The sequence below is a fragment of the Schistocerca cancellata genome, chromosome 1 (genome assembly GCF_023864275.1).
Source record: "Schistocerca cancellata isolate TAMUIC-IGC-003103 chromosome 1, iqSchCanc2.1, whole genome shotgun sequence".
Taxonomy (NCBI): domain Eukaryota; kingdom Metazoa; phylum Arthropoda; class Insecta; order Orthoptera; family Acrididae; genus Schistocerca; species Schistocerca cancellata.
The window spans coordinates 467,962,768-467,986,386 of NC_064626.1; the positions used below are offsets into that span (position 1 = coordinate 467,962,768).

Genomic DNA, 23,619 nt, shown 5'->3' on the forward strand with positions numbered 1-23,619 from the left:
TCAAGCGGATTCTCTGTGTATCAAACTCGCGTCACTTGATCAGAACAACGTGAAAGAATAAGAACAAGTGTAGTAGAAAATAATGAAGTGCAGTGGCCACCAACATGGGTATGCGTAGAACTGCCGAGGCTCACACATACTGGGGGAGACTGTGTAGAATGGTGTAGTAATAATAGACACAGATAGGTGTAGTAGAAGTTAGTCGGCAAACCTCCAGCTCTTCCGAAGTAGCTAGTAGCAGCTTTAGTTCAAATGGCTCCAAGCACTATGGAATTTAACATCTGAGGTCATCAGTCCCCTAGAACTTAGAACTACTTAAACCTAACTAACCTAAGGACATTACACACATCCATGCCCGAGGCAGGATTCGAACCTGCGACCGTAGCAGCTGTGCGGTTCGGGACTGAAGCGCCTAGCAGCTTTAGTAATTTAAGTCGAACGTTAGTCATTTAAGACTTTAATTATATTCCTTTTACTTTTCTTTTATTTAATTTCATTTTCAGCATTGTGACTTGTTTCTTCATTATATATTAACAATAGCTGCTACTAACGCACCTTATATTTCATAACTATATATCTCATATAAAGCACTGTCAGCCGGCCGCTGTGGCCGAGCGGTTCTACGCGCTTCAGTCCGGACCCGAGCGTCCGCTACGGTTGCAGGTTCGAAGCCTGCCTCGGGCATGGATGTGTGAGATGTCCTTAGGTTAGTTAGGTTTAAGTAGTTCTAAGTTCTAGGGGACTAGGACTGACCTCAGATGTGAAGTCCCATGGTGCTCAGAGCCATTTGAACCATTGTTTGTTATCATGATTATCGAACACGTATGTTAGAAGTTTCAGATAACAGGTTCCAAATTTATGGCAATAAATTGAATCGAATGGCGTCACGAACTGCCTGCGGGGAAGAGGACACGCGAGTGAAAAGACGTTTTTGTCGTCTGAGTCGAGGGAAAAAGGAGGAATACTGGTCGAGTCGGACACAAACTGCGTGAGGGGAAGAAAACATGCGAGTAACGATAAGCTTCGGGCAATACCGAGACGGTCCTTGGAGTGCGAGTAAAGGATACACGCGATATCGAGCAGCGCTGGACGTGACGCGTGTCCAGGAGCGGCGACCCGACTCACCTGACGGCGGTCAGCGGCTGCGCCGGCGCCAGCGCCAGCTTGGGCGGCGAGGTCCCGTCACGCGGTCATGTGGGCTGCCGCCTGCACCTCCGCAGCCGCGCCCTCTGCTCCCGGGACGCACCCTGCAAACACAGCACGGCTGCCTTCAGGCTTTTGGAGCATGCGCACGTTCCGCACATGCACTGCATGACTTGCCAATCAATGCACTCTCTCCGCAAGTATTGACTTACCTAATGCGATTGACAAGCGTATTTCCAAAGCGACCTTTCTCTGAGAAACGAAAGTTTTCAGCAAACACAGATTTTAAACAATCTCATTAATTTTCCTCCCTGATGCTTAGTTTTGACACACGGTAACATTTTATGTTCTAAATAGGGACGTAATTGGAAGAAAAATCCTGATCCTTAGCTTTTGGAGTCATTTAGCAAGACTGAATTTTTCTGCAGATATCCACTAGAAACAAGTGAAATTTTAATCCGTTTAGTGAAAAAGTCAAATACCTTTTACCATCATCTGAAGCACCCTTTAAATTACTGGATTTGGGAAAAAATATTTATACTGGGTTGCGTTTTCCCTTAAGTTTAATAAACACAGCAAATAAACTTAACAGAGAATTTAGTCATGAATAATTCATTATAACAATTTTAATAAACATTTTTGGAACAGTGATAAAAAATTTTTAAATTTTTTGTTTTTAAAATTCAATCTTTATCACACCACGTATGTTACAAGAACATAGGTGATCGGTTTCGGTCATATCACATGACCATCATCAGACCCATGGCATCCTTCGAAGATGGTAGGTGGAGAGCTCTTCTCAGTTGACATCACAGCAGCTGAGAAGTCCGCTCCACCTACCATCTTCGAAGGATGCCATGGGTCCGATGATGGTCATGTGATATGACCGAAACCGGTCACCTATGTTCTTGTAACATACGTGGTGTGATTAAGACTGAATTTTAAAAACAAAAATTTTTAAATAATTCATTAACCTGAATTTTGAAACTTTTTATCAGATGATTTGTTGAAAGTAGGTGTTATTGAATCTTTTTTTATGCTGATTCTAGAAATATCTACCGTTTTCGTCTATCACGTCAGGCTTTTACACAAAATAAGAAATAATATTTTGACGGATTTCACTTCTGACCCGACAAATATATTCTAACACCATTTCACACAAAGTGAGCTTTTAATCAAAAGAGATTTAAAAAATGAAATACATTTAAAAAATACTCCTCAGAACTCTCCTAATTTGTTTCGTGACTACCCTCTTTAAGTACAAGAAGTCAACAGTGTTCTACAAATTTTTAAAATTTCTCTTCTCTGACCTCCTTGTAGTTCCTTGTATATGATGACTGTCCTTTTCAACATCCGACAGTAATCGGCCAACACAGCTGCTGTCCAGTGCCGCTGGTACCTCCTCTTAATATGTCGGTGAAAACGTTCACTCTGCTGTTCAATGTAATGTCCCAAATTACGGGGAAGTCGTCGATATGTGATTGTAGAAGTGGACTTTCACACTCATTTAACAACCCATCTTCTTGAAATTTTGCAGCTTGTTTCAACAATGGCCTTGTAATTAGGATTTTTCTTATTCCATAGAAAGTTCTCAGTAACTGATCGGAAGGCGGTCACGTACCTTCTTCTTTTTTCTTCATTGTCTTCTCAGAATCTTCATCCTTCATTAATTTCATTATTTGTTTCTTGGAAAGGTATTTGATGCAGGATCCGTCCTGTGGTAGAGTCTTTGCGAATTCTTCATCAAGCCCAATTTTATTTGTACAGGTGGAAGCAAGACTTTTTTTTGTTCTACAAGCGGTTCGTGCACGATATTTTCAGTTGCAGGCACAAAATTTCTCCGCTCTGGCCAAACTCTCACACTCCAATGTCTCTGCCTTGTCCGACTGTCCCATTCGCATAGAAAGCACGGCATTTTTGTGGATTGTATTCCGATAACTTTGAAGTCACCGAAGATAAGCTAAGTGTGTTCCTAATATTGGACACTTGTCACGAGTATCTTCATGAACTCATACGTCGCTTTCAATTGAACGAATGGGCCACAAGAATGGCCCCATACATGTTTCCATTATGCAGTAACACGTCTTCGAGCGCCGGCCGCGGTGGTCTAGCGGTTCTGGCGCTGTAGTCCGGAACCGCAGGACTGCTACGGTCGCAGGTTCGAATTTTGCCTCGGGCATGGGTGTGTGTGGTGTCCTTAGGTTAGTTAGGTTTAAGTAGTTCTAAGTTCTAGGGGACTTATGACCTAAGATGTTGAGTCCCATAGTGCTCAGAGCCATTTGAACCACGCCTTCGAGCTCTTCGTTGACGAATCTAGAAAAGTTTCCACTGTGTAGGATCACGTTCAATGCCACAGAAGTGCATTAACTCGTTTATGTTACAGCATTTAACGAAGGACCCGTTCTGTGAGAATAAATAAACGATTTCTTTCTGAAACTTCCTGGCAGATTAAAACTGTGTGCCCGACCGAGACTCGAACTCGGGACCTTTGCCTTTCGCGGGCAAGTGCTCTACCACTGAGCTACCGAAGCACGACTCACGCCCGGTACTCACAGCTTTACTTCTGCCAGTACCTCGTCTCCTACCTTCCAAACTTTACAGAAGCTCTCCTGCCAGGAAGTTTCATATCAGCGCACACTCCGCTGCAGAGTGAAAATCTCATTCTGGATTTCTTTCTGTTTTGTCTATACCGTGAGTAATGTGTTTCTGGTTCCAGAAGATTCTTACTTTTATAACCGGGAGCCAAGCATTCCGCAGATTCCTTAAGCAAATTCAAATCTCGTACAACAGCATTAACTTCACTCTGCGAGGACAGTTATGGAGTAAAGTCGCATTCAGACTGGTGGACATTACTATCGTCTTCGGTAACTGCATCAACTTCATTTTCTTCATCATCTTCTGCTACATTCTCTACAACAGCTGGAGGAAGAGGAGCAATCAGATCTTCATGTGCAAACTGGTCTAATGGCTGAAACTCAATTCTTGGAAACACAATTTGTCTCCTATTTTTCGAACTGCACCCTTGAACATTAACCAAGCAGAGATAACGGTCATTAAGGTGATTTTTAGGCTCCCTCCACACCATTAGAATCACAAATGGCATACATATTTTCTTTCCTTTTGTCCACAATCTTAATATTTCCATACAATAGCGGCAAACTGTCTGTGGCGCCCATCCCTTGTGCTGGTCACTAAGTTTCATTTTAAAATAAGCATGGTAAGCTTTGAACACAAAGTCTGTTTAGCCACTGTATAATTCCCAAAACGTAACAGAAAATATTTAAGTTCTTCAAACATTTGCGTGTTGGTTCTTCACACACTTGCGTGTTGACATAGTAGTAACTACCAACAACAGACGAAGTGTTTAATAAATACTGTCTTAAATGTACAGAATAATCACAATATAGCACTGGTAATCCAAGCCTGTGAGACAAGCGACACTTTCAGCGTCACACAACAACAACTAGCATCAACAGGTGTAACAACCTAAAGGTATACAGGGCTGTAGTGAAAAATACGGTACAGAAATATATCTTTGAAGCCATATTGCAGCAAAACTGTACGGAAACAGATTTGGAATCAGCGTGAAAAGTTGAGGCAGTATCACATATTAGCCTTCAGTCATCTGAGACCATGTAGACTAGTGTAATAAACACATCAAAGAAAGTTTTGCATCACTCCGGTTCCCAGAACTCCTCAAGATAGAAGCTGACTGTGGATATTGCATCACAGACCCAGTCCCTTTGACTGTTCAGAGATGTCAGTCACTAAACCCGCCCAAAGATGTAAACAACTATACATCAGAAGCGCGTATTAGACGGAGGGGGTCCGACAGCCGATCAGTTCCAGTCGTTCCACCAGGAAGGAGGTACACGGCTCGTGTTTTCTGTAGTTCGACCATGCCTAGACGGTCAATACCGCGGTTCGATCGCATCCGCACTGTTACTTTGTGCCAGGAAGGGCCCTCAACAAGGGAAGTGTCCAGACGACTCGGAGTGAACCAAAGCGATGTTGTTCGGACGTGGAGGAGATACAGAGAGACAGGAATTATAGATGACATGCCTCGCTCAGGAAGCCCAAGGCCTACTACTGCAGTGGAAGACCGCTAACTACGGATTCTGGCTAGGAACCCTGACAGCAACGCCACCATGTTGAATAATACTTTTCGTGCAGCCACAGGACGTCGTGTTACGACTCACACTGTGCGCAATAGGCTTGCATGATGCTCAACTTCACTCCCGACGTCCATGGCGATGTCCATCTTTGCAACCAAGACACCATGCAGCACGGTACAGATTGGCCCAGCAACATGCCGAATGGACCGCTCAGAATTGGCATCACGTTCTCTTCACCGATGAGTGTCGCATACGCCTTCACGTAGGCGACCCGGTCAGACTGAATGCCTTAGACTCACTGTGCAGCGAGTGCATCAAGGTGAAGGTTCCCTGTTGTTTTGGGGTGGCATTATGTGGGGCCGACGTACGCCGCTGGTGGTCATAGAAGGCGCCGTAACAGCTGCACGATACGTGAATTCCATCCTCCGTGTGATAGTGCAACCATATCGGCAGCATATTGGCGAGGCATTCGTCTTCATGGATGACAATTCGCGCCCCCATCATGCATATCTTATGAATGACTTCCTTCAGGTTAACGACATCGCTCGACTACAGTGGCCAGCAGGTCCTCCAGACATGAACCCAATCGAACATGCCTGGGATAGATTGAAAAGGGCTGTTTATGAAAGACGTGACCCACCTGCCACTCTGACGAATCTACGCCGAATCGCCGTTGATTAGTGGGACAATCTGGACCAACAGTGCCTCGATGAACTTGTGTATAGTATACCACGACTGATACTGGCATGTATCAATGCAAGAAGTCGTGCTACTGGGTATTAGAGGTACAAGTGTGTACAGCAATCTGGACCACCACCTCTGAAGGTCTCGCTGTATGGTGGTACAACATGCAATGAGTGATTTTCATGAGCAGTAAAAAGGACGGAAATGATGTTTATGTTGATCTCTACTCCAATTTTTTGTACAGGTTCCGGAGCTCTCGGAACCGAGGTGATGCAATTTTTTTTTAAATGTGTATATTCTCCTTCTCTATTTACAACAGTCTGTCAACCCGGGGTAACTTTTCGATTCCGCGACTGTAGAAATCACATGGTGTTGAGGGGAAGAATTCGTCGAGCCATGTTCGAAGCGCATTTTCATTTGGAAGGGGGATTCCTTGAAGTTTATTCGATAGAGAGCAGAAAAGGTGAAAAATCTGAGGGCGCAAGATCAGGTGAATACGGTCGGTGCAGAATGACTTCCTAATGCAACTCCTGTATTGTGTTTTTTGTCAGTCTAGCACGATGCAAGCGTTGTCTTGGAGTAGCATCATTTCACGCAGTTTCCTTGGTCGTTGTTTATGGATAGCATCTGCAAGACGTCTCAGTTGTTGACCAGTGATGGCAACGCCTCGGGGAACCAATTCATAGTCCACCCCACCGTCGCTTTCCCACCAGTTACACAACATTATGTATTGTGGATGTGCGCAGATCTTTGTACTGGGTGTTGCTGCTCTGTTTGGGTTCAGCCATTCCTTCCTTTCCCTTATGTTAGCATACAGACAATTTCTCGCCACCAGTAACGATACAGGATAGGAATGGTCGGTTTTGTTCAGGAGCTAGTTGATGACGACAAAGCAGAGATGCACAAATAGCCACTCGCAGATTTTTTTTTATTTTTTTATTTCGGATTAGAGCATGTAGTACCGATAACTCGATTTTTGAACCTTCCCCATTGCACAGAAATGTGACACGATAGTGGCATGATCACAGTTCATCATATTTGCCAGTTCTCGAGTACACTGATGTGGATCATTGTGGATTAATGCGTTTGAACCATCGTCATCAAATCCCAGGGATCTTCCTAAAAGCGGAGAGTCACTAATGTCAAAACGGTCGTCCTTAGGATGAGAAAACCATTTTCTTGCCATGCCCTGTCCAGTGGCATTATCCCCATACATGGTTGCTGTCCTTCTTCTTTTGAACTCAAACAGAAGAACATGTCGAAAATATTCCGATTTCTCCACATTCCATTTTCTACTGTCCACAGCTCCGCTCACTACCTCCAAAAAACAAAATGTCAATACGTAAATTAAAACAACAAAGAACTAATAAAAATGAAACTCGATAAATATTCGTATAGCAACAGGACTACCAACATGCAAAACGATATTGGAAGAGAATCAGCAACACTCGAAGAAAGAATTAATTTTCAGGTAACAACATTCACTTGGACCGTAAAATAGTAGTTAATTATAAAACTGCTGAGCGTGATATCCAGCAATTATCCCTAATTTACTTAAAAATTGATTTACAGCAGCAAAAGTTTCCTGTTTAATGCTTCTGCCCAGTGCCTCGTCACCTGGAAGAGATGACCACTTTTTGCCTAGATTTAAAATTGTAGGCTTACACAATGCAAGTATACCATAATGATATTTTTTGAAAGGGACCGAATTCGAGCTCACGCGGATCAATCTCAGGTGTTTCTATTGGCTGTGCAGATATGAGACACTTTCGAAATAAACGCAGAAAGGAGATATGTCACTTCAGAAAAGACATAAATTTTTCGGGACCATTTTCAACACCATAAATGCAAACTGAAAAAAAAAACAAGTTGCACGACGCAAAAACATGTAGGCATCGTTCTGGAACTAAAACCTGAATATGGGACTGAAACTGAGGTACTTCAGTGTGAAAATAAGCTTTTCAGTTTACAATGCTATTACTTTTAACTGTTGCGGCTACGTAGCCTAATACACTTGTGCAACCTGCATATTTAATTGCTATGTACTCCAAAAACTATTATTTTTAACTAATGTTTCAATATGCTTGACTGTAGTGTAAGTAGGATAACTGGCGTCAGGGATGGTTTCGACTTAGTGCTCCTCCCCCTTCCCCCGTAGGCATCTCAAATTTCTTTATTTATTTAGTGTGAGGCTAGCATCACATCAAATAAGAAAAAAATTCTTCTGTAACAATACATGTACACTGAAGAGCCAAAGAAACTGGTACACCTGCCTAATATAGCGTAGGGCTCCCGCGAGCAGATCGCAGAAGCGCCGCGACACTACGTGGTACGGACTCGACTAATGTCTGAAGTAGTGCTGGAGGGAACTGACGCCATGAATCCTGCAGTGCTGTCCATAAATCCGTAAGAGTACGAGGGAGCGATGATCTCTTCTGAACAGCACGTTGCAAGGCCCAGATATGTTCAATAACGTTCATGTCTTGGGAGTTTGGTGGCCATCGGAAGTGTTTAAACTGAGAAGAGTGTTCCTGAAGCCACTCTGTAGCAATTATGGACGTACGCGGTGTTGCATGTCCTGCTGGAATTGCCCAACTCCGTCGGAATGAACAATGGACATGAATGGATGCAGGTGATCAGAGAGGATGCTTACGCATGTGTCACCTGACAGAGTCGTATCTAGACGTATCAGGGATCTCATATCATTCCAACTGCACACGCGCCACACCATTACACAGCCTGCACCAGCTTGAACAGTCCCCTTCTGACATGGAGGGTCCATGGAATCATGACGTTGTATCCATATCCTTTCACGTCCATCCGCTCGATACAATTTGAAACGAGACTCGTCTTACCAGACACATATTCACAGTCATCAACAGTCCAATTTCGGTGTTGACGCGACCAGGCGAAGCGTAAAGCTTTGTGTCGTGCAGTCATCAAGGGCGCACGAGTGAGGCTTCGGTTCCGAGAGCCCATATCGATGGTGTTTCGTCGAATGGTTCGACACTTGCTGATGGCTCAGCATTGAAATCTGTAGTAATTTGTGGAAGGGTTGCACTTCTGTGACGTTGAACGATTCTCTTCAGTCGTCGTTGGTCCCTTTCTTGTAGGATCTTTTTCTGGCCGCAGCGATGTCGGAGATTTGATGTTTTACCAGATTCCTGACATTCACGGTACACTCGTGAAACGGTCTTACGGGAAAACCCCCACTTCATCGCACCTCGGAGATGCTGTGTCCCATCGCTCGTGCGCCTACTATAACACCACGTTCAAACTCACTTAAATCTTGATAACCTGCCATTGTAGCAGCAGTAACCGATCTAACAACTGCGCCAGACACTTCCTGTTTTATATAGGCGTTGCCGACTGCAGGGCCGTATTTCGCCTGCCTACATATCCCTGTAATTAAATACGCATGTTTGTAGTAATTTCTTTGCCGCTTCAGTATATTTAACATATAGAAAAAATCATACTTAGAAGTTAAATAAACTTAACATTATTTACAAGGCAGAGAATGTCACAGATATACAGGGTGAGTCACCTAACGTTACCGCTGGATATATTTCGTAGACCACATCAAATACTGACGAACCGATTCCACAGACCGAACGTGAGGAGAGGGGCTAGTGTAATTGTTTAATACAAACCACACAAAAATGCCCGGAAGTATGTTTTTTAACACAAACCTACGTTTTTTTAAAATGGAACCACGTTAGTTTTGTTAGCACATCTGAACATATAAACATATACGGAATCAGTGCCGTTTGTTGCATTGTTAAATGTTAATTACATCCGGAGATATTGTAACCCAAAGTTGACGCTTGAAACCTCCGACGTTCAGTTGCGTGTTGTAACAAACACGGGCCATGGTCGGCGAGCAGCATCTGCAGGGACATGTTTACGATGACGACCGTGTTTACGAGTGTAGGTGTAGTGCACTGTTATGGTTTGGTCTAGCTGTCGCAGTATCCGCATGTAGCTCTTGCTGCTATTGTTATTCTGCATTCGTCTCCGCACGCACACCAACTGTAGTACACCGTGTTACCAAACGTATGTGATAGTGTAGTGTTGTAGGAACTGTGACCATGGCGTATTCGAACTATGAAAAGGCGGAGATGATACTCATCTATGGCGAGTGTCGACGAAATGCAGCAGAAGCCTGCAGGGTGTATGCAGAACGGTACCCAGACAGAGAGCATCCAACGTGCCGCACATTGCAAAACAACTACCGCCAACTGTATGCAACAGGTATGGTCGTAGCACGCAAACGGGTCCGTAACAGGCCCGTCACAGGAGAAGCGGGTGCAGTTGGTGTGTTAGCTGCTGTTGCCATGAACCCACAGTTCACGGGACATTGCGAGAGCCGGTGGACTGAGTCAAAGTAGTGTCATGCGCATACTGCATCGTCACCGCTTTCTCCCGTTTCATGTGTCGCTACATCAGCAATTACATGGTGATGACTTTAATCATCGAGTGCAATTCTGTCAATATGCATCAACAGAGAATGTGTTGCAGTTCTACCTGTTTACCGATGAAGCGGACCGAGCGAGGTGGCGCAGTGGTTAGCACACTGAACTCGCTTTCGGGAGGACGACGGTTCAATCCCGCATCCGGCCATACTGATTTAGGTTTTCCGTGATTTCCCTAGATCACTCCAGGCAAATGCCGGGATGGTTCCTTTGAAAGGGCACGGCCGCCTTCCTCCCCCATCCTTCCCTAATCCGAGCTTGCGCTCCGTCTCTAATGACCTCGTTGTCGACGGGACGTTAAACACCAATATCCTCCTCCTCCTCCTCCGCCGATGAAGCGGGTTTCACAAACCACGGGGCAGTGAATCTACGGAACATGCATTACTGGTCCGTGGACAATCCTCGCTGGCTCAGACAGGTAGAGCGACAGCGACCGTGGACTGTAAATGTATGGTGCGGAATCATTGGCGACCACCTCATTGGTCCTCACTTCATTGCAAGGGCCCAAACAGCTGCAACATACATCGCGTTTCTACAGAATGATCTGCCAACGTTGCTCGAAAATGTCCCACTGGAAACGCGTCGACGTATGTGGTATCAGCATGATGGTGCACCTGCACATTCCGCAATTAACACTAGGCTGACCATTGACAGGATGTTCGACGGGCGTTTCATAGGACGTGGAGGATGCATAAATTGGCCAGTCCGTTCTCCTGATCTTACACCTCTGGACTTCTTTCTGTGGGGTACGTTAAAGGAGAATGTGTACCGTGATGTGCCTACAACCCCAGAGGATATGAAACAACGTATTGTGACCGCCTGCGGCGACATTACACCAGATGTACTGCGGCGTGTACGACATTCATTACGCCAGAGATTGCAATTGTGTGCAGCAAATGATGGCCACCACATTGAACATCTATTGGCCTGACATGTCGGGACACATTCTATTCCACTCCGTAATTGAAAACGGAAACCACGTGTGTACGTGAACCTCACCCCTCATGGTAATGTACACGTGCGTCAGTGAAAAAGACCAATAAAAAGGTGTTAACATGTGGACGTAATGTGCTGCTCCAGTCTCTTCTGGACCTAAGGTCCATCACCGTTCCCTTTGGATCCCTACGTAATTCGGTGCTCTCCGATACACACGATCGAACAGCGGAGGAGTGGTACTCAAGCGTCAACTTTAGGTTACAATATCTCCGGATGTAATTAACATTTTACAATTCAACAAACGGCACTGATTACGTATTTGTTTATATGTTCAGATGTGCTAACAAAACTAACGTGATTCCATTTAAAAACGGTAGTTTTGTGTTAAAAAACATACTTCCGTGCATTTTTTTATGGTTTGAATTAACCAATTACACTAGCCCCTCTCCTCACGTTGATGAATAATACCAGGAAGTTCGGTCTGTGGAATCGATTCGTCAGTATTTGATGTGGTTTACGAAATATATCCAGCGGAAATGTTAGATGACTCACCCTGTATATCCAGCTGCTGAACATACACAATTCTGGATAACTCAAAACATTGTACATCATAATTTCTTCTCTCTCTCTGTCTCTTTCTCTCTCGCCGTCTCTCCGTCTCTCTCCTCCTTCCTCCTTGAAACGTAACACGTGAAGGACCTCGCAAAACTGCAATCATAGATGAATAATACCAGGAAGTTCGCAACATGGTATCGAATGATCTGTGACGATTAGTGTACGAAACAGTTGATGCCACAGCATCGAATTAACTATGAGATTGGACTGCACAACAAGTGTGCAGCATTTACTGAATGTTGATCCCAAATGGTTCAAATGGCTCTGAGCACTATGGGACTTAACATCTGAGGTCATCAGTCCCCTAGAACTTAGAACTACTTAAACCTAACTAACCTAAGGACATCACACACATCCATGCCCGAAGCAGGATTCGAACCTGCGGCCGTAGTGGTCGCGCGGTCCCAAACTGTAGCGCCTAGAACCGCTCTGCCACCCCGGCCGGCAATGTTGATCCCAAGCGAACGCTAGAATGACTTATCAGAAATGTTTGGAATATTTTCAAAACAACCTAACTTACTGATTATTTGCCTTGGTTTACCGGGATGGATGAGAACGAGTCCGGGAAGGCACGCCATATACGAAACGGAAATAAGAGGCAGTGCGTGGAAATCGGTGGCACTGCACAAAAAAGACTATGACGATTTCATTTGCCGCTTTAGTGTTTTCTGTGATGCCTGAGGAGATTTTTAATTACGCGGCAGAGGGTAAAATAAAAATTGGAGAATAAGACGAACGTCTTCTGGGTCAGTTGGATGCAAAAATACCTGAAGAGGCGTGCATTTCAAAAGAAATAAAAATCACTTTTCGTCAGGTCAATGCTGTTTCTATAGAGGAGTTTTTTCCACGGGACAACAAGTGACCTGAAGAACGTGTTATTACGAATTCCAGAATATCCACCAGATCTTGCATCTTCCTACTCCCACTTCTTCTCACCTCTAAAGAACTTTGTGGCTAAAAACGTTATGAAGATGATTAATCGTATTTTGCAGACCTTAAAGAATCTAATGTCACAGACTGGAAAACTATCCGACCAAATGCAGTGCCACAAAAGGGCGCTACATAAATTAAAACGAGTATCTGCATGTTGACGTTCATTGTCAGGTTAACGAAGCTTTTCCCTGTTGTAGAACGTAGATATAACTAGACAAGAGTTCTTTCACTTGCAAGTGGTGTTTACGTCTCAGCGTATCAGGGAACTCCTGATATCGTGATGTAAAGTCCGACCAACCTACTGCATTTTAATAGCGTAGGACTAGATGAATATTTTGGCTGTAACCGAAATATGTCCATTTGGTGGGTTACACTACACTCACTTGCAAATGGCTACACAGCCGAAACTAAGCAGCGATGGAGAATCCAAAATAAGAGGATATTTTAATCCAAATAACGACAGCCAATGCGGCAGATTATTGTTTTTAAGAAAATTAGCCTGGTCCTGATGTCGTTGTTCTGCCGATCACGCTGGAACCGTGTTATTTAACACCTGAACATTCGCAGATGTGGTCCAATCAGTAAAAACCACTCACAGAACGAAGCACTAGAGCTGTTAAGGTATCACTACCCCAGGTAGCAAACAGAGATATGGGTATATTTCGTGGCTTAACTGTGGTCGAAGTGGTATCTCGCTGATCAGCAAAGTAGTATTGTCATATTATTAGAAGCACTGTAGATGTCAGAGAAGATAGAATGTTCTGAATTACAGTTCACACCTTTCAATGGAAAATACTTGTGTACTGTTAGACTTTCGGAATGGCGCGGACAGACAAGAGTTCTCAAAAAGGACACATCGTCTAAATACGGTGTTCGGGAACTGCTTTCTTTACTAGACCAGAACCAAACAATCGCCTTCTTTCACTTCTATAAATCCGGTTCAAACCACTAAGCGAACGCTGACCGCCTTCCAGTGATACACGCCACTGTCCTATGCACCTGTGGACAGACCTTGGGAGAATGTCGATAACTTCAGCTATCATCCAAACGCTACTGATACCTGCCTGGACAGGTGCCATGACATGTTTCCCTAAGCACTCGATAAATGTTCAAAGTCAACATTAATGGCTATCGTAGCATAAGCTGAATTAAATTCGAATGTTTCCTAAAACCACAACATTTGCTTGGCTCATAGGCAAAAGTTATGCCAGCTAGCTTCCATCTTAATATGGATGGCACTCCCTTAAGTAGAAAAGAGACGAGAAACTGCTCTGTCACTCGTGTGATGAAGGGAAACCAATTGCCTGTTTTGAGTCGTAGCCTGACACTAACAGGGCAGGGCCATAGCCGTCAACCGCATAACATGCGGAAATAGAAACTGATACGATCGCAGTGGTCGAAAATGCCGCAGAGGGGGAACGTTGCGACTGCGAGTAATGTTAATCCAAATCAGTACCGATGAACAAAGCCAGAATCCTCTTACACAAGAACACACAATTAGAGTTCCAAGTAAAATTGCAGGTGCACAAAAGCGAAGTGAGAGTTGCACTCGAGGATCAGAGTAACGGTTTCAATGACGATATTCGAATTGCCAATCCGTTTTTGTTTGTTGTTACTGCAAGCTCCCGATTATCTGGGTGCGAATTATCCATTTATAGCTCCGCGATTTTTAAAAACTTTACAGTGGATTAAAAACAATCTTCAAGTAATAAAATATTTATTTGTAACGGTAATCAGTTTCGGTCACAATGTAACCACCTTCAGACCTTCATGGCATAAATCATCTAAAGATGGTAAGATTCTGACCAAAACTGGCTACCACCACTTATAAATATTTTGTTACGATCAACACTGTTTTAACCCTTTTTAAGGTATTTCAGCTAACCGCTGATTTTCTCCAAGAGAAATATTCTCAAAAATTACTGATTAAAAAAAATGAAAAACGAAACCTGAAGTAGTCCGTTATTAGAATGGATATTTTCTCTTAGGATATATAATTATGCTTGTGACTCATGTTTTGCCACCGGTAGACGATGAGGATCCCATTCCGCACAGTGATAACTGGGAGCTCGTTTATGTATAAATGATCTGGTGTATTCCCCAGCAGACAAAAAGAGCACAGACGAAGGGATCGTGGATGCCGTTATCTCGTGCACCGAGGCACTGAAATGTGTTGTCTGTTATTTCAGTACGCAGGAAAAAATTCGTTTCATTCTGGTGATATTTTGACTATTCGGAAACTGAGAACAGCTGTGAGGGAAATAATGAATGAAAAACGAAAAAAAGAAGAAAACGACGATTGTTTCCCGAAAGTGAACTGGAAGTAAGTGATAAGGAAAACAGTGAGTTTTAAGTGCAGTTTTGTAAATAAGTAGCCGGTTTGCGGCGACAATAGCGTACGTAATTCAGTAAGCTTTCATATGTGATGTACCAGATTTTGTAAATATAGTAAATAGCAGCACCCGATAAAAAAGGTGTTTTTTGAATTATCAGTGTTTTTCGGTTATCAGTGCAGTCCTGCGTCCACATTAACCCGGATAAAGGGATAGATTGTTTCTGTATGTAGAAAGAACCACGACCTCTGTATACGTGACGAGTGGTGGCATCCTCTATGCGCTCTATACAGGGTGAGTCACCTAACGTTACCGCTGGATATATTTCGTAAACCACATCAAATACTGACGAACCGATTCCACAGACCGAACGTGAGGAGAGGGGTAGTGTAATTGTTTAATACAAACCATACAAAAATGCCCGGAAGTATGTTTTTTAACACAAACCTACGTTTTTTTTAATGGAACCACGTTAGTTTTGTTAGCACATCTGAACATATAAACAAATACGTAATCAGTGCCGTTTGTTGCATTGTTAAATGTTAATTACATCCGGAGATATTGTAACCTAAAGTTGACGCTTGAAACCTCCGACGTTCAGTTGCGTGTTGTAACAAACACGGGCCACGGTCGGCGAGCAGCATCTGCAGGGACATGTTTACGATGACGACCGTGTTTACGAGTGTGGCTGTAGTGTACTGTTGCGGTTTGGTCTAGCTGTCGCAGTGTCCGCATGTAGCGCTTGCTGCTATTGTTATTCTGCATTCGTCTCAGCACGCAGACCAACTGTAGTACACCGTGTTACCAGACGTCTGCGATAGTGTAGTGTTGTAGGAACTGTGACCATGGTGTATTCGAACTCTGAACAGGCGGAGATGATACTCATCTATGGCGAGTGTCGACGAAATGCAGCTGGAGCCTGCAGAGTGTATGCTGAACGGTACCCAGACAGAGAGCATCCAACGTACCGCACATTGCAAAACATCTACCGCCAACTGTATGCAACAGGTATGGTCGTAGCACGCAAACGGGTCCGTAACAGGCCCGTCACAGGAGAAGCGGGTGCCGTTGGTGTGTTAGCTGCTGTTGCCATGAACCCACAGTTCACGGGACATTGCGAGAGCCGGTGGACTGACAAGGGAATGGTCAGACTTGTCATGTCGAAACCTGCGTTGCTTTTTTTACCACTGTGAGTTAACATTGCAAGAAGTCTGTATGCAGAATTTTAGCTGCTGACATGACCTGGAAGTCTGTAAACAATTTTATGAAGTAAGACATTATTGTCGCATGGTTTCCGCGCTTATAACTGCCTCTTGTACAACCCTGACCTCTCGCTACGTTATACCAACGCCATCTATTTTTTCACTAAATTTTCACTCTGCAGCGGAGTGTGCGCTGATATGAAACTTCCTGGCAGCTTAAAACTGGTCTCGGTCGGGCACACAGTTTTAATCTGCCAGGAAGTTTCATATCAGCGCACACTCCGCTGCAGAGTGAAAATTTCATTCTGGAAACATCCCCCAGGCTGTGGCTAAGCCATGTCTCCGCAATATCCTTTCATTCAGGAGTGCTAGTTCTGCAATTTTCGCAGGAGAGCTTCTGTAAAGTTTGGAAGGTAGGAGACGAGATACTGGCAGAAATAAAGCTGTGAGTACCGGACGTGAGTCGTGCTTCGGTAGCTCAGATGGTAGAGCACTTGCCCGCGAAAGGCAAAGGTCCCGAGTTCGAGTCTCGGTCGGGCACACAGTTTTAATCTGCCAGGAAGTTTCATATCAGCGCACACTCCGCTGCAGAGTGAAAATTTCATTCTGGAAACATCCCCCAGGCTGTGGCTAAGCCATGTCTCCGCAATATCCTTTCTTTCAGGAGTGCTAGTTCTGCAAGTTTCGCAGGAGAGCTTCTGTAAAGTTTGGAAGGTAGGAGACGAGATACTGGCAGAAGTAAAGCTGTGAGTACCGGACGTGAGTCGTGCTTCGGTAGCTCAGATGGTAGAGCACTTGCCCGCGAAAGGCAAAGGTCCCGAGTTCGAGTCTCGGTCGGGCACACAGTTTTAATCTGCCAGGAAGTTTCATATCAGCGCACACTCCGCTGCAGAGTGAAAATTTCATTCTGGAAACATCCCCCAGGCTGTGGCTAAGCCATGTCTCCGCAGTATCCTTTCTTTCAGGAGTGCTAGTTCTGCAAGTTTCGCAGGAGAGCTTCTGTAAAGTTTGGAAGGTAGGAGACGAGATACTGGCAGAAGTAAAGCTGTGAGTACCGGACGTGAGTCGTGCTTCGGTAGCTCAGATGGTAGAGCACTTGCCCGCGAAAGGCAAAGGTCCCGAGTTCGAGTCTCGGTCGGGCACACAGTTTTAATCTGCCAGGAAGTTTCATATCAGCGCACACTCCGCTGCAGAGTGAAAATTTCATTCTGAATGCAACACTTTTTTCTCGCTCTATTTCGGTTGAAAAATGTGGAAGTTGTTGTGGGACATCGTCTAATATTCTCGCCACAGCCTGTCTAGTTTCATGAAGTTCTAATAGGTGGCGCGGCTGTAGGTAGTATTCAAAATGGCGTCTATAGTTCAAAATGGCGTCTATAACGGAGGTGCGTTCCAAGCAGAGAATGTCGTTGAGTTTCTTTAAGCGGAACATCAGAGCATCGCACATATTCACAGGCGTTTGCAGCATGGCTGCCAAAACATGGCAGTGAACGAAAGAACGGCGAGTCGTCGGGCGTCTGTCAACATCGTAACAAGTTCGCGCAAACCTGTCTGGTTTGCCACGTATCGTCGGCCGCATTCAGCTGTGACTCCTGCAATGTCGGAACGTACCGACCCTCCTCATTATCTCTGATGGTCGCCATCCCGCCCCGTTCCTCGCCATGACATTCCTCCTAAACTTGCCCACGACTACTCCGGCGCCAACTGGGATGGCTACCGGGACTCCACACACACCCGCGTCGAACGCCACGACCCTGCCCTCCAATCTTCCGAAGACATCTCCGGAACCGCTGCCCTCCTCCACTGGACCTTGTCTGACGCTGTCACCACCCATATCCCTACCAAATCCATCCACCCTCACTGCCCGGCCCTGCCCCCACAGGCCATCCTTCTCCTTCATGAATCCTGTCACCTCTACCGGTCCTTCCTCTGCACTCGTGACCGGGACACACTCACCCACCAGTGGCAATTACAACGACACACCCGCAACATGCTTACTGCAAAGAAACGCCGTGCCTGGCGACACACATGCACACAATTCAACGCCATGATCCAGGTGAACTCTTCCAAGTATTGGTCTGCTTTTCACCGCCTTACTGGGAACCGCCCTACCCCGCAGTGCCCTCTCCTCCTTGATGACCACCACTTTCCTGACACCCTCAGTAAGGCCAACCACTTTGCCTCCCACCTATCCGATGCCTTTTCCATTCCAGATGTTCCCCAATTTGATTACACCCTCTTCCCCGACATCATAGAATGTACGGATACCTCCACTCCTCCCCTTGCTCCTAGCTTCCAGTACTTGGTCCACACACCACCATCAGGACTTAACACTCCCATCACTACATAGGACATCAGCCTCACACTCCACACTAAACGCAACACCGCTCCCGGCCACGACTGTGTTACCTACTGCCATCAAAACACTGCCCTTCCTCCTTCCCTGCAGTCCTTGCCGCCTTCTACAACATAATCCTTGCTACTGGCTTCTACCCAGACCTGTGGAAAACCTCCCGTATCCTGATGTTCTCCAAACCCAACAAGCCTCCATGTGATGTCTCTTCCTATCGCCCTGCATGTCTCACCTCAGTATTCAGCAAGCTCTTGGAATCCATTCTTACCCAGCACATCCATCACCACCTCCACTGACACCACCTCTTCCCCAACACCCAATGTGTCTTTCGACCTTCTTTCTCTGCCAGTGACCAACTCCTCCATCTCACTCATCTCCTCTCCCTCCAGCTTAACTCCCATTGCTCCGCGATTTTTGTGTCCCTAGACCTTGAAAAGGCCTATGACTGTACATGGCATCCTGGCTCCTGTTTAAACTCCAGATCTACACCCTTCCTATCAACTATGTCCGTCTGATTGCCTCCTTCCTCTCCTGCCACCCCTCCTACAGTACCATCCATAACGCCAATAACCACACCTTTTACCCCTCCGCAGGTGTGCCTCAGGGCTCTGTCCTCTCCCCTCTCCTCTACCTCCTATACACAGCAGATATGCCCCAACCACCTCCCCCCCCCCCCCCCCCCACCGGTTCGCCTCCTGCAGTATGCCGATGACACCGCCTTCCTTGCCCTCGCTCCTGCCCTTCAACGGTCCCAACGGCTTCTACAGAATCACCTTGACCTTTTTGCCACATGGTGTAACCAGTGGCTCCTCAAAATCAATCCTTCCAAGACCCAGGCAATCATCGTAGGTCGTACCACTTCCTCCTTCTGGCTCCTTGATTTTTACCTTACCATCTGTGCTTGTCCTGTCCACATCTCGCCCACCGTCACCTACCTTGGACTCACCATTGACCGTCACCTGACCTGGATCCCTCTTCTCCACTCTATTCACTCCAAAGCCCTACGGATCGCAATCGAACATCTCGCTGCACAACTGGACTTCTCTGGTGGTAGTGCTGACGCATTCGTTCACCAGTTGGGGTACACACAGGTGTGTACCCGCTGGACTCCTGATCTTCCCTACAGCTCGGATCACACACATCTTCCGACTTCCGTCTGTTTGGCCCAATGAAGGATGCACTCCACAGGAAGCATTGTGTGGAAGATGAGGAAGTTATTGATGCAGCAAGGCGTTGGCTCCAAGGTTGACCAGTAGAATGGTAACATGCGGGCACGCAGGCTGTCTCAGTACGGTGGCATAAAGCCGTTGCACTGAAAGGAGATTATGTTAAAAAATAAAGTTTTGTAGCCAAAAGAGTTGGGAAGAATATGGTGTACTGGAATCCGGAATAGAACCAACCTGCTTTCAGTAAGCCTGCACGGTAGCTCAGCGTGTTCGGTCAGAGGGTTAACTGCCGTCTATAATAATTTTAAAAAAACTGAGTGAACGGATTAATGATGAACTTGAACGGGTGACATGGAACGTCCGCTCCGAACAGATGAGATCAAATGGGGGAAAAAAGGTCGCTAACGCACGCCTGTCCGGTTATTTCGCCTGCAAGTGGAGGAGAGGTGGTAGCGTGAAGTTCCTGATCACCAGACTTCGCCGGTGTCCTAGGTTAAATTCCAAACGTTTCAGCAATCTTATGAAGTAATGGCATGTGACACAGTTACTGGTGATTCGTCCGTGGGATGAGGATGTAATGCGCTATTCGAGAGGAGTAGCCTATGTGCCGTTAGCGGATCTCACCCTTTATCATCGTCATACAACGGAAATATCACACCACTCTATACACACATCGGTTACACTCACTCACCTACATACACAGCAAATATACATCTGACACAACTCTCACATATCTACAGAAAAAGGGTCTATTGTGCGCGGCGGAAGAAAACCATTTCCGACTAGGCGCCTGAAACCACCCTTTGGGATTTACCAGCCAATAATGCTATACGATTACACATTACTTTACCTAATTCCCTGAGCATCGACTCATTGAACTCGACTACATTCCATTGCCTTTGTTTTCTTTTTGTTAATGTATGTCTTCAAATCTCTTTTCAAGACACTGTCCATTCCGTTAAACTGCTCTTCCAAGTCATTTTCTGCTTTTCTGTCTTTGACAGAAATCCAATGCATCGGCAAAGCTCGGAGTTTTTATTTCCTCTCCCTGAACTTTAATTTCCTTTCTAAATTTCTCCTTGGTTTCCTTTACAGCTTGCTCACTGTACAGATTAAATAACATCGCGGAGATGTTACAACCCACTTACTCCCTTGTCAACCACCTGTTGCCTTTCATGTCCTTAGACTCATATATGCCGTCTGATCGTTGTAAAGTTGTAAATAACCTTTCGCTCCTTGTATTTTTCTTGAGTTCCATCCAGAACAAGTGGTTGGAATAGCCTGAATTCTTGTGGCGAACATAGTACCACAAGTATGAGTAAATGATACGATATCACAGCAATGATACAGTCATTTGGAGAAACAGTACATATGGCTACATTGTACACAAGATGTAGTTTGGGAAAGCATAGTCATATACTTAGTCTGAACGATAGCCTTTGGAATAACACCCGTATTTGCAGCAATTAGATGACTAGATCAAGTACGCTGAGTGATAACCGCAAATGGGCTCACAGTGGGTAGCCCGAAATAACGTGACAAATGAACAAATGACGAGGCCTCGATACTGCGTACATTTGACAGTACAAAAATTAGCCGGCGGAAATCTGAGCCAGAGTTAAGTCCGGTACAGCACACTGACGTGCATGAATGCAGCATATATTATTTTCCTATTTACCTTGGAACATGCAGACGAAACACGAAACTGATCTTGTCAGTAATCCAGGTCTCTTTCAAGAAGACACAAAAATCTTTCCTGCTGCAAACAGAATGTGCTGGTATTATCTATGGATACAGTAAATGTTAGCTAAATACCTGTAAGTTCGCAAACGCTGACAGTAGCCGAATAAACAACGTATAGACTTTATATGGCATGTGTTTCATGTTCGAACACATATAATTTTTTTCGCAGTAAGTAAGAGACACATTGTTTTGGTTCACCAACTTCTTAAACATGAAGCCCTCCTGTGTATTATATGAAACACATTACAATCATATGCAGCTAATTACCGACAGAAAATGCGATGGAATGTAAGCTATAAATCAGTGAGAGTCACTTTCGGTGGCTAATGGCCACCCTCGAGTCGAATTATTATTTGCTACCTCTATTTGACACAACACGTGAGAATTATTCACACTGTTTCAACCATATTACGTGTAACAGAATGACAGTCTGTCGTGGCGAGTTCGGTCCGCAAGAGCACCGTCCGTTATCCAATAGCCAATGACAGTATATGAGCAAGGTGAAGTGTCTTCACCACACTGCTTTCAGTCGAGTCATATTATCCATGTGCCTTTCCTCTTCGTCTACAGGCTATTCGTGACCACGTCATTGCTCTTGTGGAGGAAGGGAATTGGACGGCGTCAGAGGCTGGACCATGGTAGAATGGCGTTCCCAAGCGCAATGTGCGACGACGGATAAAACGTTATCGAGATGCTGGAGAATCCTGTAAGCGTGTAGAAATTGGACTTTGGTGTGTAACAACACCTATCCGGGATAATGAACTTGTCAGCACGTTACGGCAAAATTATGTATTTAAATTTGGTGCAGTTGAAACATACTACTGCGTCTATCAAGTCGATGGATAAGGTTCGGTGCCGGGCTTCGGAGGCCGGACTAAACGTGCGGCCATCAAGGCTCCGTGATAATCATCGACTTTACAGATTAGCGTTTGCCGAGGGGACAATGTCTATTTTGACTGTCGGAACGTGATATTTTCTCGGTGGATGATGATCCAGTACGAGTGTGCAGGCCGCAAGGTCCCCGCTTCGATCCTCAATACATCCAACTCACTTCGCCGTGTCTGTGTGTCCGTGGCAGTTTGCGATCGGATGTTTTCCTGTGGACGTGAAATGCTTCACAGGACAAATGATCGGCTTGATGCTGCCCAGTGTACCGATATTACGAATAATATCATGGTCTCATCAGTGTGACAGCTATATCCTGAGGGAGTAATCTGTTTCCATCAGTGCCAATCTCCTCTGCACATGTCAGCGGTGGTGCAGGCGTGGTTTACAAAACATAATGAGTCTCGTCTTCTCGACTGGCATCCTCCTGCACCAGACTTAAACCGTGTTGGAAATATACGGACAGAGACGAAACCGTCCATGCAAGGAAAATGGTCTGACTCCGCACCAATATCGCATGATGAACTTTGGAATGCCATCCCAGCTGCCTAGGAAAAGGTGCTAGAAAATGAGGGATTTATTTATTACCCACGTTATAGACTCCCTTCCTCACTAACTGCAGACAAGTAATTGAAATTGAAGGCCTTTGGACTGTATATTATGTGGTAAAGAAGCCACAGGCTGTGCCGTTCTGAGGATCGAAAATATCTTAATAAGAACCGTGAACAGTTATTGCCATTAATTTCCTGATTTCTACAGATTACACAAATTAACGGAGTAACGCAAAAAATTGCACTGAGAGCCAAACCTAGTTGCCAGGCAGTTGCCTACTAGTGTGGCTACGAAGTCTTTCGCGACGTATTTCCTGAGTAAAAATTTCTCGGTGTACATGCCGCGTCAAATCAGGATAAATCTCCGAGCTTTCGACCACTACCTCCATGGTCGTCGTCAGGGCTAAAACTGACTGTCGTGAACTAGCGAGGTTCCCACTTTTATATGCAATTGACGGCTTCTTATTGGCTGGAATACGTCAGCGATA

General features: G+C 45.1%; 1 protein-coding gene across 2 annotated transcripts in view; it reads right to left on the bottom strand.

Annotated features, from left to right (window-relative positions):
• LOC126177072 (steroid hormone receptor ERR1) overlaps positions 1–23,619 on the bottom strand; it is a 474,719-nt gene that overhangs the window by 384,915 nt on the left and 66,185 nt on the right. For both annotated transcript variants that reach the window (XM_049924364.1, XM_049924347.1), the window contains exon 2: positions 1,126–1,247. The gene's annotated coding sequence lies outside the window, so the exon portion shown is untranslated. The remainder of the gene's footprint in view (positions 1–1,125; positions 1,248–23,619) is intronic.